Source organism: Odocoileus virginianus, chromosome 25, assembly GCF_023699985.2.
Source record: "Odocoileus virginianus isolate 20LAN1187 ecotype Illinois chromosome 25, Ovbor_1.2, whole genome shotgun sequence".
In the NCBI taxonomy this organism is placed as follows: Eukaryota; Metazoa; Chordata; class Mammalia; order Artiodactyla; family Cervidae; genus Odocoileus; species Odocoileus virginianus.
In genome coordinates this window covers 9,771,786-9,789,102 of record NC_069698.1, presented here as the reverse complement: position 1 = coordinate 9,789,102, position 17,317 = coordinate 9,771,786, and positions in this window count along the sequence as shown.

The following is a 17,317-nucleotide window of genomic DNA, read 5'->3' as shown; positions in this document are numbered from 1 at the left end:
CTTGGGGAGGATTCTCCGACCACCTTCAAGGCTAAGTGTATGCTATGCAGGAGGGTATTTTATGGAATGAGTGGGCCAGCTACCAGTGAAGATGTGGCAAACACAGAAGTGGGAGGTGTTGGGGAACCAGACTTAATGTCTCATTTCTGCGACAGTTTGGAATTTTAATTAAACACCTTAGCAAAACTTCCTGGTAGGAAGATTTGTCCCATATTTCAAATGTCTCTCAAGTGCTGGGAAATGGAAGTTTCCAACTGGCAGCATTTCATTATTCTGATAACCTGAGGAAATTATTATAGCAAGTATAGGTTTCATTCTTGAATCACACCCTCCCCTTCCCCTGAAAATATCATTTTAATCATGTGGTTACTTGAGGTGTTAGTTTCAGAGAAGGCTGAGCTACAGCATAGCCTGTATAGGAACCTTGCATTTTGAAGAAATCTAACGCATGCTCCTACACTCAAGTCTTAGAGAATAAAAATAAGGACCTCTTCATTTGTAATAAATAATCAAATCTCAAATGAAGTCTATAGCTGTTTGAAAAACATTCTGCTGTCCTTTCTTCAGAGGTTCATGCTAATAGATGCCTTGGACCCTCTCTCAACTATGAGTGACCAATGGTCTTGGAATGAATGGTAATAATAACTCAGCCAATCAGTGCTTGTCTGAACAGTGTCCTGAGAACAGGTTCTGTGAAAATACAGAAAGCGAGGAAGACTGGTTGTGAATGAGGATGAAGTTACTGTCAGGAGTAGTTGGATTTGGACAAATACAAGACAAAAAAGAAAGGTCATTCACCCATTCCAATGCTGGGAGAAGAGAAAAGCAGAGTGGGGAAGTGAGGGGGAAAAAAACCCCACTACCAAATTGACAAAAAAAAAAAAAAACCCATCTAACAAAAACTAGATAGATGAATGACCTTTAGCTGTGGAAAGATACTATTATGTTGAAACATGAACTGAAAGGATTTCTTTTGAGGGCTAATTTACATTTTTTCTTTTTCAGTCTTCAACTTATTTGAGTAGATGTGTGGTTCTGCATGGTTAGTATGTTTGTCTCTCTGAAAAAAAAAAATGGATCAGCTTGATATAGCTTGATGTAAGCAGTCAGTCAGGTGATCCCTGTGAGAGACATGACTAAAGCCAGATTAAGTCTCGTTAGAAGAGGGGACATTTGGGGGTTTGCCATGAGATGGTATTTTATTGATATAATTTATGGAGGGATTTTCCTTCCCAGCGAGTATGGCTGACATTGTTTCAGGGAAATGGGTCCCTTCTAAGAGGTGCTGAGGGCATAGGCCCAATATAGTCCAGTGGTACTTGAAGCCATTTGTGGTGGGCAAAAAATCTCCCCAAAGATAACCTTATCTGAAAACTGTGGATTATATTACTTTACCCACTGCGTATGTGATTTAGATAAGGATCTTGACATGAGAGATTAAGCTAGATTATCTAGGAGGTCCAATCTAATCACACATGTCTTTAAAAGTTGAGAAACTTTCATAGTTGGGTCAGAGAGAGGTGTGATGATAGAACAAGGATCAGACTGATTTACTGTGAGAAGGACCCATCCCACTGTTGCTGGCTTTGAAAACGGAGGAAGAGGGCTGCAAGCCAAGGGATGTGGGTGGCCTTTAGAAACTGGAAGGTCCAAGGAAATGGAGCTTCCAGAAAGAAACATGGCTGACCTCTAGAATGGTAAGGTAATAAATTTATGTTGTTTTAAGGCACTGAGTTCACAGTAATTTATTATAGCAGCAAAAGAAAGCCATCTCTTTGTTGTCTCTTGCTAGTTCATTTCACGGATTCTGTCTAAATAATAAAGTGCCGTGTTAGGCTAGCTCCCTAAGGAGAATTTTGACCATAGACTATGATTTTAAAAGCTGAATTAGGTAAATAGGTCTTCCAGTAGGTACTTTAACAAGGTGATATAGTCACTCTTTTTACTCATAGATACTTTTTGAGCCCTAATTATCAGCCAAGCATTTTATTAGGTTCTGGGAGTAAAATCTGAGTGAAGATAGACTCTATCCTGCTCGTGAGGAGGAGCTTATTATGGATTTGTTGGGGAAGACTGACTATCAAACCAGAAACTCCAATGTGTGGAGTGGATAAACTTGCTTTTCTTTGTTGTCCCTCACTAAGGGGATTTAGAATTCACCTTCCTTTACTAAGTCAAACTAGTCACCACTCCATCCAATTTTCATCTTCCACAAATTTGTTTAAATCAGGTTTATTGCCATTTCTCTGGTTATTTTTATCTGTTTTTAAGGGGTTATGAGGTTTATATCTTGTGTGTATTTTTGGCCTTGATTTTTCCCTCAGGAACTGGTGCAGCATGACCTTGCATTATGCCTCTGGAAAAATAAACCATAAAACAATCCCTCCTTGCACTAGTGCTGAAGTAGGGGAATAAAAGAAAAAAAACAAGGCTACAGTCTCAATTTCAGGAGGTGAGCGAGGTACACCCAGAACTTGCAAATAATTTAGCATTTCTTTCTGCTGAGCTGGTTCAGAATAAGTTGGAACAAATGATGAGCAGGAGTTATTTTATTAGTAAAATAATTCAGGTCATAGTTGTTTGTTGCTACCAATTATTTTCTAAAATGAGAAGTCCTAAAGGTGTTGGCGCTTTCTTCTGGTGAAGGCATATGAAGCCACTGGTGATCAGCTCCCTAATTCTGACATACATCTGCCCAGGCAAGTACCTGGACCAAGAATAACTAGGTTAGTTTTTCTTCTTGCCTCCCATGCCCCTCCTTTTCTTGACTCTACCAACAAAGGGACGACATCAGGCGAAGGGAACGATACATCTATTACTAAGCAAAAATGTTTGGAAGGCTTCCAGCTGTAGAGTTCTCTGCCTGTTAACATCTGGCCAGATACTTTCATCTGAAAGGATGGTCTTTAATCCCCTTTCTGTGTTTTAAGGTGATGCCCTTTTAAAAACATGGCCCTGATTCATACAGATTAAATAGTGTTCGAATGGGCCAGAAAAAGAAAACGATAAATGGATGTTCTTATTTGTTTCTGTTGATCTTTTATTCATATTTCAGACATGGCGCTTCTGGGGCAAGTCTAGTCTCTGGCTGCTGCAGGAAGGGTACAGTGACTCTGGAAGGGAGTATGCAGAAGTGGCCGACGAATGAGAGAGAAATTATGTTGAGTTCAGTCCTTCCAGGGAGGTGGTCTGTGACTGTGTGATAAAATGTACAGAGGCTAAGTGCTCTTCCTCTTCTCACGTGGTTGCCTTGCTGGCCAGTCCCGTCTGTATGTGCCTGCAAAGAGCAAACGACAGATGTTACAAATTGGCGGGACAGAGAGGGTGTAGTGTGAGAACAAAGGTGCTGGGAGGCGGCTTGTGACAGATGGAGGGAAGAGCGGGTGACAAGCCCGGGCAGAGACAAGAGGCAACATTCCGGCTGTGCGGCGCTTACTCACGCAGTTCTGTCTGACTGTTTGCGACCACATGAGGCAGGTAACCGGAGCCTGAGAATATCACAACGCTTCAAAGTCAAGGCTGTGAACTGATAAGGGATTTCTCCGTCTTCCGTCTTACACATGAAGAAATCATCCTACCTATTCTGTAGATTCAGGTATCTAACCAAAAATTCCATTTGGGAGGGAAAAATGCCAGAATTCTCCCCCACCCTCTAACAGATTTGTTCACAGCAATTTTTATAACAAGGCAATGTAGCAGGTTAGGTACAGATTAGGGGGGGAGAAGTTATTCCCATGATCCAGCCATGACTGACACCCTCAAAATTTAGATATATAGAGGGGATAGGAGCCTGCATAGCATATTTAACAGGCAAAAACAGTGGAGTCAAAGAAAAATCATGAAAACAGTAGCCTCATAAAAGGCAAGGAAGAGAGTTTCATGGAGTGAACTGTGGACTTATGGGGAAAATAGCTTAAAGTGTGAAAAGATGTGTCTCCTGGATTTGGAAACACGAAACAGAAGTAAGTCAGGCTAGAATGGGTTTTTCATTAACTAATTCTTGATGTCCACACACATTTTTTTGAGGACTTACTATATAACAGACATTATTTGCTGGGTGTTTGAGGATTGATGGATGAGAAAACACACCTGATATCTCCTTTCATGGTAACTTATGAAGGAGGCGAATAAAAAATAAAGCAACAATTGCAAAGGCAGGAATGACCTTGGAATATTGGAGGAAGAGAAAAAAGATCATTTCATCTGAGGCATAGTGATTGAATGGGCTTCCTTGGTAGCTCAGCTGGTAAAGAGTCTGCTTGCAATGCAGGAGACCCCAGTTCAGTTCCTGGATCAGGAAGATCCCCTGGAGAAGGGATAGGCTACCCACTCCAGTATTCTTGGTCTTCCCTGGTGGTTCAGATGGTAAAGAATCTGCCTGTAATGTGGGAGGCCTGTGTTTGATCCCTGGGTTGGGAAGATCCCCTGGAGGATGGCAGTGGCAACCCACTCCAGTTTTCTTGCCTGAAGAATTCCATGGACAGAGGAGCCTGGCAGGCTACCGTCCATGGAGTCACAAAGAGTCAGACACAACTAAGCGACTAAGCACAGCACAGCACATGGTGATTTAACAGAAGGGAAGGATTAAGAGAAAACATGAAATGACCAGGGGCCAGATCACAAGGGAAAGTCTGCTAGATTATGTCATAAGGGATTAAAAGTTTATCATGCATTCAATGGGAAGACTTTAGAGAAGTTTTTACATGGGCGTAATGCTATTTGATTTTAAGAGTGAATGAGAGGTGAGAAAGTGAAGACTATAAGTAAAGTCAACTTCTTAAAGATATCCCGCTGGGTAGAGTAGTGACTAACACTTATTTAGTGCTTGTCATGAACCAGTCAATATTTTAACTATTTTTATCATCACTAATTTAATACTACCTACTCCTATGATGTACAAAGCTAGTGGAGGTGATTGAATTCCAGTTGAGCTATTTCAAATTCTAAAAGATGATGCTGTGAAAGTGCTACACTCAATATGCCAGCAAATCTGGAAAACTCAGCAGTGGCCACAGGACTGGAAAAGGTCAGCTTTCATTCCAATTTGAAAGAAAGGAAATGCCAAAGAATGTTCAAAGTACCACACAATTGCACTCATCTCACACGCTAGAAAAGTGTAATGCTCAAAATTCTCCAAGCTGGGCTTCAACAATACGTGAACCGTGAACTTCCAGATGTTCAAGCTGGTTTTAGAAAAGGCAGAGGAACCAGAGATCAGATTGCCAACATCTGTTGGATCATTGAAAAAGCAAGAGAGCTCCAGAAAAACACCTACTTTTGCTTTATTGACTACGCCAAAGCCTTTGAGTGTGTGGATCACAACAAACTGTGGAAAATTTTTCAAGAGATGGTTCCCAGACCACCTGACCTGCCTCCTGAGAAATCTGTATGTAGGTCAGGAAGCAACAATTAGAACTGGATATGGAACAACAGACTGGTTCTAAATTGGGGAAGGAGTATATCAAAGCTGTGTATTGTCACCCTGCTTTTTTAACTTGTATGCAAAGTACATCATGTGAAATGCTGGGCTGGATGAAACACAAGCTGAAATCAAGATTGCGGGAGAAATATCAATAACCTCAGATATGCAGATGACACCACTCATAAGGCAGAAAGTGAAGAACTAAAGAGCCTTTTTTTTTTTTTTTTTTAAATTTTTATTAGTTGGAGGCTAATTACTTTACATCATTACAGTAGTTTTTGTTATACATTGATATGAATTAGCCATGGATTTACATGTACTCCCCATCCCAGTCCCCCCTCCCACCTCCCCTAAAGAGCCTTTTGATGAAAGTGAAAGAGGAGAGTTAAAAAGTTGGCTTAAAACTCAACATTCAGAAAACCACGACCATGGCATCTGGCCCTATCACTTCATGTCAAATAGAAGGGGAAACAGTGGAAACAGTGACAGACTTTATTTTTTTGGGCTCCAAAATCACTGTAGATGGTGACTGCAGCCATGAAATTCAAAGACGCTTGCTCCTTGGAAGAAAAGTTATGACCAACCTAGACAGCATATTAAAAAGCAGAGACATTACTTCACCAACTAAGGTCCATCTAGTCAAAGCTATGGTTTTTCCAGTAGTCATGGGTGGATGTGAGAGTTGGACTATAAAGAAAGCTGAGTGCCAAAGAATTGATGCTTTTGAACTGTGGTGTTGGAGAAGACTCTTGAGAGTCTCTTGGACAGCAAGGAGATCCAACTAGTCCATCCTGAAGGAAATCAGTCCTGAATATTCTTTGGAAGGACTGATGTTGCAGTTGAAACTCCAGTACTTTAGCCACCTAATGCGAAGAAGCAACTCATTGGAAAAGACCCTGATGCTGGGGAAGATTGAAGGCGGGAGGAGAAGGGGACGACAGAGGATGAGATGGCTGGATGGCATCACCGACACGATGGATGTGAGTTTGAGCAAGCTCCGGGAGTTGGTGATGGACAGGGAAGCCTGGCGTGCTGCAGTCCACGGAGTTGCAAAGAGTCAGACATGACTGAGCAACTGAACTGAACTGAACTGAGCTGAACTGAACCCCTATGATGAAGCAGGAGCTATTGCTAGTCTTACTTTGCTTAGAGGTGAGGAAACTGAAGCATAAAGAGCAGACTTGGAATAAAAGTGGAGTTTTCATTTTTACTTGCTTGTCTTTCTTTTGAGAGGACAGAGGTAGAGCTTTTATTTTAATGAGAGAGAAAATGGAAAGTGTGAGCATAAATTCAGGTAGTTTTATTGTTCAACAGATGTTATGAGTCTTCCCCATTATGGTGTCAATTTTCTCAGTGTTCATCAGCTGAGGAAGGAGTTTCCAGGAGGTGCAGGGTGAGAAGTGACCAGGCAGGAGAGGAGGATATCAACGTGCTGGGAAGTGTTTAACAGTTTATTTTCTTATTTTCCTCTAAAAACTTTCCTTTACACTGAGATCAATAATCTGTGTAGTTAACTTTTTAGTGCAACAGGAGGTAAGGATCAAAATGTACTAGTTTTCAGATGGCAATCCAATTTACCCAGTGCTGTTTATTAAAATGACTATCCTTATCTTCTTTACTAAATTGCAGTGTCACCTTGTCAATTAGTTGATCTTATATGTCTGGATCTGCTTCTGGACCCTTAAATCTCCCAACTCCACTGGTCAGTTGAAAACCTGTATTTTTTGACACAAACATTTTCAGTCTCTACAATGAAGGCTTAAATAAGATCTCTTGGGTTTGCTTTTACAACTACCCAGGTCAAGGATGAATATCCACATATGAAATACAAGGTCCTCCCATTACCTTCTCCAAATACACTATGAGGTAGATAAGAAGAGTATGATGCATTGCTAAGATTCTCCTATGGGACAGAAAAATTTATTTATTTAACTGCTGGGAATGCTGTCAACATTCAGCCCTTAGGGGCCAGTCCTCGTCAAGATCACTATACACAACCACCTTGCCCAAAGTCACACCCTCTTCCTGGGGCAGCCCACATCAAGTGGCTGCTTTTGTTGACTGCTGATATCTGGAATGTGAAGCTAAAGGGCTCAGGAGGCAGAGGCACTATGGAGATGAGTGGGTTTTACCTGTGTCTGCTGGTGGAGACGTTCCTCCTTGAGGAACTGAGACCTTGAACTCTAAAGAGCCCTGAGTTACAACAGGAAGCTTCTCCAAAAACTCGGGGAAAATCCCCGAGTGGGTCACCAGGAGTGATGGTAAGTTGGGCCATGTCTACTTCCACTGCTTAGTTCCTGGGCGCATGTATTCAACCTATTAGTGATCTATTAGAAATCATATAAAGGTCAATGATTTTTAAAGTACAGTGTTCTGAGGGAGGAGCCAAGACGGCGGAGGAATAGGATGGGGAGACCACTTTCTCTCCTACAAATTCATCGAAAGAACATTTGAACGCTGAGCAAATTTCACAAAACAACTTCTGATCGCTAGCAGAGGACATCAGGTGCCCAGAAAAGCAGCCCATTGTCTTCGAAGGGAGGTAGGACAAAATATAAAAGATAAAAAGGGAGACAAAAGAGCTACTGACGGAGACCCGTCCCGGGAAGGGAGTCTTAATAGAGGAAGTTTCCAATCACCAGGAAACCCTCGCACTGGCAGGACTGGGGGAAGTTTTCGGCAATCTAACTGGGAGGAAAAATTAAATAAGGCCCACAGAGTACGTGCCTAAAAGCAACTCCCAGCAGAAAAGTACCCCAGACGCCCGCACCCGCCAGCAACAAGCGGGGTCGGAATGGAGAGGAGCGGGCGGCATTGCTTAGGGTAAGGACCGGCCCGAAGACCCTGAGAGCAATCGGAGGGAGCTTTTTTAAACTGTGGGATAGCAAGGGAGAAACTTAACCGGCCCGGACACACTGCCGGCGGTTCGCAAAACAAAGGGACTGAGAAGAGCCGGCCCATCCCCGCTGGAGGCAGGAGGCAGGGGGGAGGGGAAAAGGGCAAACTCAGCCCCTGAGAGGCCACCCCCTCCCACACTGCAAACAGGCCTCCGGGTTCTAGCTAAAGACTTCCTGAGACCCGACTGGCTGCGCGCTGCGGCTGCGGAGGGAAAAAGCGCGCCGTACCCGGGGAGAGTGCGCCCAAGCCTCTGGCTGCCTGAACCGCTCAGGCCAGGAAAGGCGCAAAACGCAGGAGCAACCGAATCCGTGCTTTTGTGGAGTACCCGAAAACTGGAACCGCACTCAACGCAGGGCCCGCTCCATATAGAGCAGCCGGGAGCCTGAGCAGTGTAGACGGCAAAAGCACTGACACCCGTGAGCGGGGCAAACCCAGTGTGACCGGAACACGGTGAGTGCTATCCACACAGAGCGGTATCTGTCTGCAGCGCCCCGCCCTCCCCGTAGCAGGACTGAACTGAACTAGAGAACCTAAATAAGAGATCACCTCCGCCCGCCTGTGTCAGGGCGGAAATTAGACACCGAAGAGAAGCCAAAATAAACAAAGGGAACCGCTTCAGAAAGGACCGGTGCAACAGATTAAAATCCTTGAAGGTAACACCGACTACACCGGAAGGGGCCTATAGATATCGAGAAGTGTGAGCTGGAAAGAGGAGCTGTCTGAAATTGAACTGAACCTACACTGACCGCAACAACTCCAGAGAAATTCCTAGATATATATGTATTTTTTTTTAATTAAAAAAAATTCTTTTTTCTTTCCTTTTTTAAAATTTTTTCTCTTTTATTTTCTTTTAAAATTCCCTATTACTCCCCCATTACTCCTCAACTTTCATTTTCATATATTTTTACGATTTTTTTAATTAGGAGAAAAAAAATTTTTTTTCTTTTTTTTTTTTTTTCTTTTTCTTGTTTTTCTCTTCTATTTCCTTTTAAAGTCCTCTAATACTCCTCTATTATTCCTTAATTTTCATTTTCATTTCACTATAACCTTGCCAAAACAAAAGAAAAAAAAAAGAGAGAAACCCTATTTTTAAACCAAACTTCATATACATTTCTAAATTTTTTTGTGTTTTTGTTTTTAAATATTGTATTTCAAAGAGTCTAACCTCTACACTAGATTTTTAATCTTTGTTTTTCAGTATGTGATATAAATTTTGGACATTTAAGAATCCAATATTCAGTTCCCATTTCTATCCAGGAGTGTGGTGATTACTCTCCCACTTTTGACTCTCTGTTTTCTACCTCAGAACACCTCTATTTCCTCCTTTCCCCTTCTCTTCCCAATCCAATTCTGTGAATATTTGTGGGTGTCTGGGCTACAGAGAACACTTTGGGAACAGATAACTGCGTAGATCCGTCTCTCTCCTCTTGAGTCCCCTTTTTCTCCTCCTGCTCACCTCTGTCTCCTTCCTCCCTCTCCTATTCTTCATGTAACTCTATGAATCTCTCTGGTTGTCTCTCACAGTGGAGAATCTTTTCACCATTAACCTAGAAGTTTTATTATCAGTGCTGTATAGTTGGAGAAGTCTTGAGACTATTGGAAGAATAAAACTGAAATCCAGAGGCAGGAGACTTAAGCCCAAAACCTGAGAAAACCAGAAAACTCCTGACTACATGGAACATTAAGGAATAAGAGACCACCTAAAAGCCTCCATACCTACACTAAAACCAACCACCACCCAAGAGCCAATAAGCTCTAATACAAGACATACCACGCAAATTCTTTAGCAACGCAGGAACATAGACCTGAGTGTCAATATACAGGCTGTCCAAAGTCACACCTAACACAAAGACCCATCGCAAAACTCATTACTGGACACTCCATTGCACTCCAGAGAGAAGAAATCCAATTCCACGCACCAGAACGCTGACACAAGCTTCCCTAACCAGGAAACCTTGACAAACCAATCGTCCAACCCCATCCACTGGGTGAAACCTCCACAATAAAAAGGAACCACAGACCACAAGAATACAGAAAGCCCACTCCAGACACAGCAATCTAAACAAGATGAAAAGGCAGAGAAATACCCAACAGGTAAAGGAACATGAAAAAAGCCCACCAAGTCAAACAAAAGAGGAGGAAATAGGGAATCTACCTGAAAAAGAATTTAGAATAATGATAATAAAAATGATCCAAAATCTTGAAAACAAAATGGAGTTACAAATAAATAGCCTGGAGACAAAGATTGAGAAGATGCAAGAAAGGTTTAACAAGTACCTAGAAGAAATAAAAAAAAGTCAATTAAAAATTAATAATGAAATAAATGAGATCAAAAACACTTTGGAGGGAACCATGAGTAGAATAACAGAGACAGAAGATAGGATAAGTGAGTTAGAAGATAAAATGGTGGAAATAAATGAAGCAGAGAGGGAAAAAAGAAAAAAGAATCAAAAGAAATGAGGACAACCTCAGGGACCTCTGGGACAATGTGAAACACCCCAACATTCGAATCATAGGAGTCCCAGAAGAAGAAGACAAAAAGAAAGGCCATGAGAAGTTACTCGAGGAGATAATAGCTGAAAACTTCCCTAAAATGGGGAAGGAAGTAGCCACCCAAGTCCAAGAAACCCAGAGAGTTCCAAACAGGATGAACCCAAGGCGAAACACCCCAAGACACATAGTAATCAAATTAACAAAGATCAAACACAAAGAACAAATATTAAAAGCAGCAAGGGAGAAACAACAAATAACACACAAAGGGATTCCCATAAGGATAACAGCTGATCTATCAATAGAAACCCTTCAGGCCAGAAGGGAATGGCAGGACATACTTAAAGTAATGAAAGAGAATAACCTACAACCTAGATTACTCTACCCAGCAAGGATCTCATTCAGATATGAAGGAGAACTCAAAAGCTTTACAGACAAGCAAAAGCTGAGAGAATTCAGCACCACCAAACCAGCTCTTCAACAAATACTAAAGGATCTTCTCTAGATAGGAAACACAGAAAGGTGGTATAAACATGAACCCCAAACAACAAAATAAATGGCAACGGGACCATACCTATTAATCCTTAAATGTAAATGGGTTGAATGCCCCAACCAAAAGACAAAGGCTGGCTGAATGGATACAAAAGCAAGACCCCTATATATGCTGTCTACAAGAGACCCACCTCAAAGCAAGGGACACATACAGACTAAAAGTGAAGGGCTGGAAAAAAATATTCCACGCAAACGGAGACCAAAAGAAAGCAGGAGTCGCAATACTCATATCAGATAAAATAGACTTTCAAATAAAGGCTGTGAAAAGAGACAAAGATGGACACTACATAATGATCAAAGGATCAATCCAAGAAGAAGATATAACAATTATAAATACATATGCACCCAACATAGGAGCACCACAATATGTAAGGCAAACACTAACGAGTATGAAAGAGGAAATTAATAGTAACACAATAATAGTAGGAGACTTTAATACCCCACTCACAACTATGGATAGATCAACTAAACAGAAAATGAACAAGGAAACACAAACTTTAAAGGGCACAATGGACCAGCTAGACCTAATTGACATCTATAGGACGTTTCACCCCAAAACAATCAACTTCACCTTTTTCTCAAGTGCACACGGAACCTTCTCCAGAATAGATCACATCCTGGGCCATAAATCTAGTCTTGGTAAATTCAAAAAAATTGAAATCATTCCAGTCATCTTTTCTGACCACAGTGCAGTAAGATTAGATCTCAATTACAGGAAAAAAATTCTTAAAAATTCAAACATATGGAGGCTAAACAACACGCTTCTGAATAACCAACAAATCATAGAAGAAATCAAAAAAGAAATCAAAATATGCATAGAAATGAATGAAAATGAAAACACAACAACCCAAAACCTATGGGACACTGTAAAAGCAGTGCTAAGGGGAAGATTCATAGCATTACAGGCCTACCTCAAGAAACAAGAAAAAAGTCAAATAAATAACCTAACTCTACACCTAAAGCAACTAGAGAAGGAAGAAATGAAGAACCCCAGGGTTGGTAGAAGGAAAGAAATCTTAAAAAGTAGGGCAGAAATAAATGCAAAAGAAACTAAAGAGACCATAGCAAAAATCAACAAAGCTAAAAGCTGGTTTTTTGAAAAAATAAACAAAATTGACAAACCATTAGCAAGACTCATTAAGAAACAAAGGGAGAAGAACCAAATTAACAAAATTAGAAACGAAAATGGAGAGATCACAACAGACAACACTGAAATACAAAGGATCATAAGAGACTACTACCAGCAGCTCTATGCCAATAAAATGGACAACTTGGAAGAAATGGACAAGTTCTTAGAGAAGTATAACTTTCCAAAACTGAATCAGGAAGAAATAGAAGATCTTAACAAAACGATCTCAAGCAAGGAAATCGAAACTGTAATCAGAAATCTTCCAGCAGACAAAAGCCCAGGACCAGATGGCTTCACAGCTGAATTCTACCAAAAATTTAGAGAAGAGCTAACACCTATCTTACTCAAACTCTTCCAGAAAATTGCAGAAGGTGGTAAACTTCCAAACTCATTCTATGAGGCCACCATCACCCTAATTCCAAAACCAGACAAAGATGCCACAAAAAAAGAAAACTACAGGCCAATATCACTGATGAACATAGATGCAAAAATCCTTAACAAAATTCTAGCAAACAGAATCCAACAACATATTAAAAAAATCATACACCATGACCAAGTGGGCTTTATCCCAGGAATGCAAGGATTCTTTAATATCTGCAAATCAATCAATGTAATACACCACATTAACAAATTGAAGGATAAAAACCATATGATTATCTCAATAGATGCAGAAAAAGCCTTTGACAAAATTCAACATCCATTTATGATTAAAACTCTCCAGAAAGCAGGAATAGAAGGAACATACCTCAACATAATAAAAGCTATATATGACAAACCCAGAGCAAGCATCACCCTCAATGGTGAAAAATTGAAAGCATTTCCTCTGAAATCAGGAACAAGACAAGGGTGCCCACTCTCACCACTACTATTCAACATAGTTTTGGAAGTGTTGGCCACAGAAATCAGGGCAGAAAAAGAAGTAAAAGGAATCCAGATAGGAAAAGAAGAAGTGAAACTCTCTCTGTTTGCAGATGACATGATCCTCTACATAGAAAACCCTAAAGACTCTACCAGAAAATTACTAGAGCTAATCAATGAATACAGTAAAGTTGCAGGATATAAAATTAACACACAGAAATCTCTTGCATTCCTATACACTAACAATGAGAAAACAGAAAGAGAAATTAAGGAAACGATACCATCACCATTGCAACAAAAAAAATAAAATACTTAGGAGTATATCTACCTAAAGAAACAAAAGACCTATACATAGAAAACTATAAAACACTGATGAGAGAAATCAAAGAGGACACAAACAGATGGAGAAATATACCGTGTTCATGGATTGGAAGAATCAATATTGTCAAAATGGCTATACTACCCAAAGCAATCTATAGATTCAATGCAATCCCTATCAAACTACCAACGGTATTTTTCACAGAACTAGAACAAATAATTTCACAATTTGTATGGAAATACAAGAAACCTCGAATAGCCAAAGTAACCTTGAGAAAGAAGAATGGAACTGGAGGAATCAATCTGCCTGACTTCAGACTATACTACAAAGCCACAGTCATCAAGACAGTATGGTACTGGCACAAAGACAGAAATATAGATCAATGGAACAGAATAGAAAGCCCAGAGATAAATCCACGAACCTATGGTCACCTTATCTTCGACAAAGGAGGCAAGGATATACAATGGAAAAAAGACAACCTCTTTAACAAGTGGTGCTGGGAAAACTGGTCAACCACCTGTAAAAGAATGAAACTAGAACACTTTCTAACACCATACACAAAAATAAACTCAAAATGGATTAAAAATCTAAATGTAAGACCAGAAACCATAAAACTCCTAGAGGAGAACTTAGGCAAAACACTCTCCGACATAAATCACAGCAGGATCCTCTATGACCCACATCCCAGAATTTTAGAAACAAAAGCAAAAATAAACAAATGGGACCTAATGAAACTTAAAAGCTTTTGCACAACAAAGGAAACTATAAGCAAGGTGAAAAGACAGCCCTCAGATTGGGAGAAAATAATAGCAAATGAAGCAACAGACAAAGGATTAATCTCAAAAATATACAAGCAACTCCTGCAGCTCAATTCCAGGAAAATAAATGACCCAATCAAAAAATGGGCCAAAGAACTAAACAGACATTTTTCCAAGGAAGACATATGGATGGCTAACAAACACATGAAAAGATGCTCAACATCACTCATTATCAGAGAAATGCAAATCAACACTACAATGAGGTACCATTACACGCCAGTCAGGATGGCTGCTATCCAAAAGTCTACAAGCAATAAATGCTGGAGAGGGTGTGGAGAAAAGGGAACCCTCTTACACTGTTGGTGGGAATGCAAATTAGTACAGCCACTATGGAAAACAGTGTGGAGATTCCTTAAAAAGCTGGAAATAGAACTGCCATATGACCCAGCAATACCACTTCTAGGCATACACACTGAGGAAACCAGATCCGAAAGAGACACGTCCACCCCAATGTTCATCGCAGCACTGTTTATAATAGCCAGGACATGGAAGCAACCTAGATGCCCATCCGCAGACGAATGGATGAGGAAGCTGTGGTGCATATACACCATGGAATATTACTCAGCCATTAAAAAGAATTCATTTGAATCAGTTCTAATGAGATGGATGAAACTGGAGCCCATTATACAGAGTGAAGTAAGCCAGAAAGATAAAGACCATTACAGTATACTAACACATATATATGGAATTTAGAAAGATGGTAACGATAACCCTATATGCAAAAAAAGAAAAAGAGACTCAGATGTATAGAACAGACTTGTGGACTCTGTGGGAGAAGGCGAGGGTGGGATGTTTCAAGAGAACAGCATCAAAACATGTATATCTAGGGTGAAACAGATCACCAGCCCAGGTTGGATGCATGAGACAAGTGCTCGGGCCTGGTGCACTGGGAAGACCCAGAGGGATCGGGTGGAGAGGGAGGTGGGAGGGGGGACCGGGATGGGAATACATGTAAATCCATGGCTAATTCATTTCAATGTATGATGAAAACCACTGCAATGTTGTAAAGTAATTAGCCTCCAACTAATAAAAATAAATGGAAAAAAAAAAAAACTTCTGAATGACCAAAAAAAAAAAAAAAAAAAAAGTACAATGTTCTAAAGGATGGGATTCCTATCCTTGCAAGGTATCGCCTTTGATCTGTCATTTTTGTGAGTTCTCCATGGTACAGTATGAGTTAAGAGATTTTGCAATCATGTGCCAACTCTTGTATGTCGTTTGGTGTTGTTCACTTGATATGAGGTGATATAATGTGGGATGCTGGGACAGTGAGTCAGATACCTTCTAATTGTTCAGGCCTGCAAATAGAAACTAATCCTTACCTTGAATAATTGCATATTATTGTCAGAATGAATTGTTACCTTTTCCAAGGTAGAAGGGGTCTAATGCAGTCAACTTGCCACCAACTGACTGGTTTGGTCTTTATTATTGTATAATAAACCACCCCATAACTTAGTGACTTAATTCTATTTTTGCTCTTGATATCCTGGTTTAAGAGGTCAGGAAGGACTCACCTGGCTAGTATGTTTCTGACCCACACGGCTTCAGCAGGAGTACCTGAGGCTGGAGGAGTCACTTCTCAGGTAGCTCTTTACTTGGAAGTCTGATGCATCTGTGTGCCTTAGCCTGCCTCTCTCTCTCTGGACACGGTGTCTCGTTACTCAGTTCTCTGTAGATGACTGTGTCTTCTCGCAGCATGGTTGTCTCAGACAGATATCTCAAGCTGCTTGGTGGGCAGGTGGTTTCTCTCATTTCCTAGAGAATGCTCCCTAGGAAAGAGCATTCTGAGAGGTCCAGTAACAGTTGCAAGGCTTCTTACCACTTAGCTTTGGAAGTTACAGAATGTCTGGATTTCTACTGGTGAGTCATTAAAGCCCAGCCAGGATCCGAGATAAAGGAGAAATGGATTCTACCTATGGATGGGGGGTGTGACATGTGCATACAGGGAAGAGAGGAACTGATGGTGGCCACATTGGAGACAAACAATCTCAGTCTCATTAAGAGTCTTGTAATAGCGATTTAGGGTTGACAGGTAGGAGATCTAGCAGTAGCAGTAGCTGGATCAACTTTGGCAATTGGAAGCCCATGCTTTTCAGCTCATACAAGGCCTCCATTTCTGCCATCATGGCTACTTTGTCCATGTGTTCAATGCAAGGAATGGCCAATGCAAACTAACGTATGTCAACTGTCAAATAATTTTGTCTACCTGTGCATTTAGTGATTTTTCTATCATAGATTCTCTTTAGGGATTATATGCAATACAAACCCTTTAGACTTTGAATCCATTTCCATATGTCAGCCCACATCTCATGTTCCTACTCTAGATTTTCTTGACCCCAGTCTTTCAGTATTTCTCCTTCTAAAACCTTGATCAGCTGTGCCAAGTCATTTTGCACTGGTCACTTTTTTTTTTTTAATCGCAAACAGATACATATCTCCCAAAGCTTGGCCCAATGGGAAGACTTCCTCTCACCATTCTCTTTCACAGTCACCAATGAATAGGAGTATAATTCAAGCACTGTCTTCTTAGGCTTACACCCACATACTAAGCTGGCTAATTCATGGACCAAGCTTAATCATTTTGCCTTCACAAATATAGTCAACGTTCTCCAGAGAAACAGAACCAGTAGGGGATATATATGTGTATTTAGGCCAGAAGTTGCTGTAGAACCAGGAAAAGTGGATGCCTTAGCTTGAAGACCAACAGGCAGGGGCATTCTCCTATTCAAGGCAGGATCGACCTTTTGTTCTTTTCTGATCTTGGTTGGTTGCATGAGGCCCACCCACATTCTGGCTGGCAATCTGCTTTACTCACTCTACCAATTTAAATG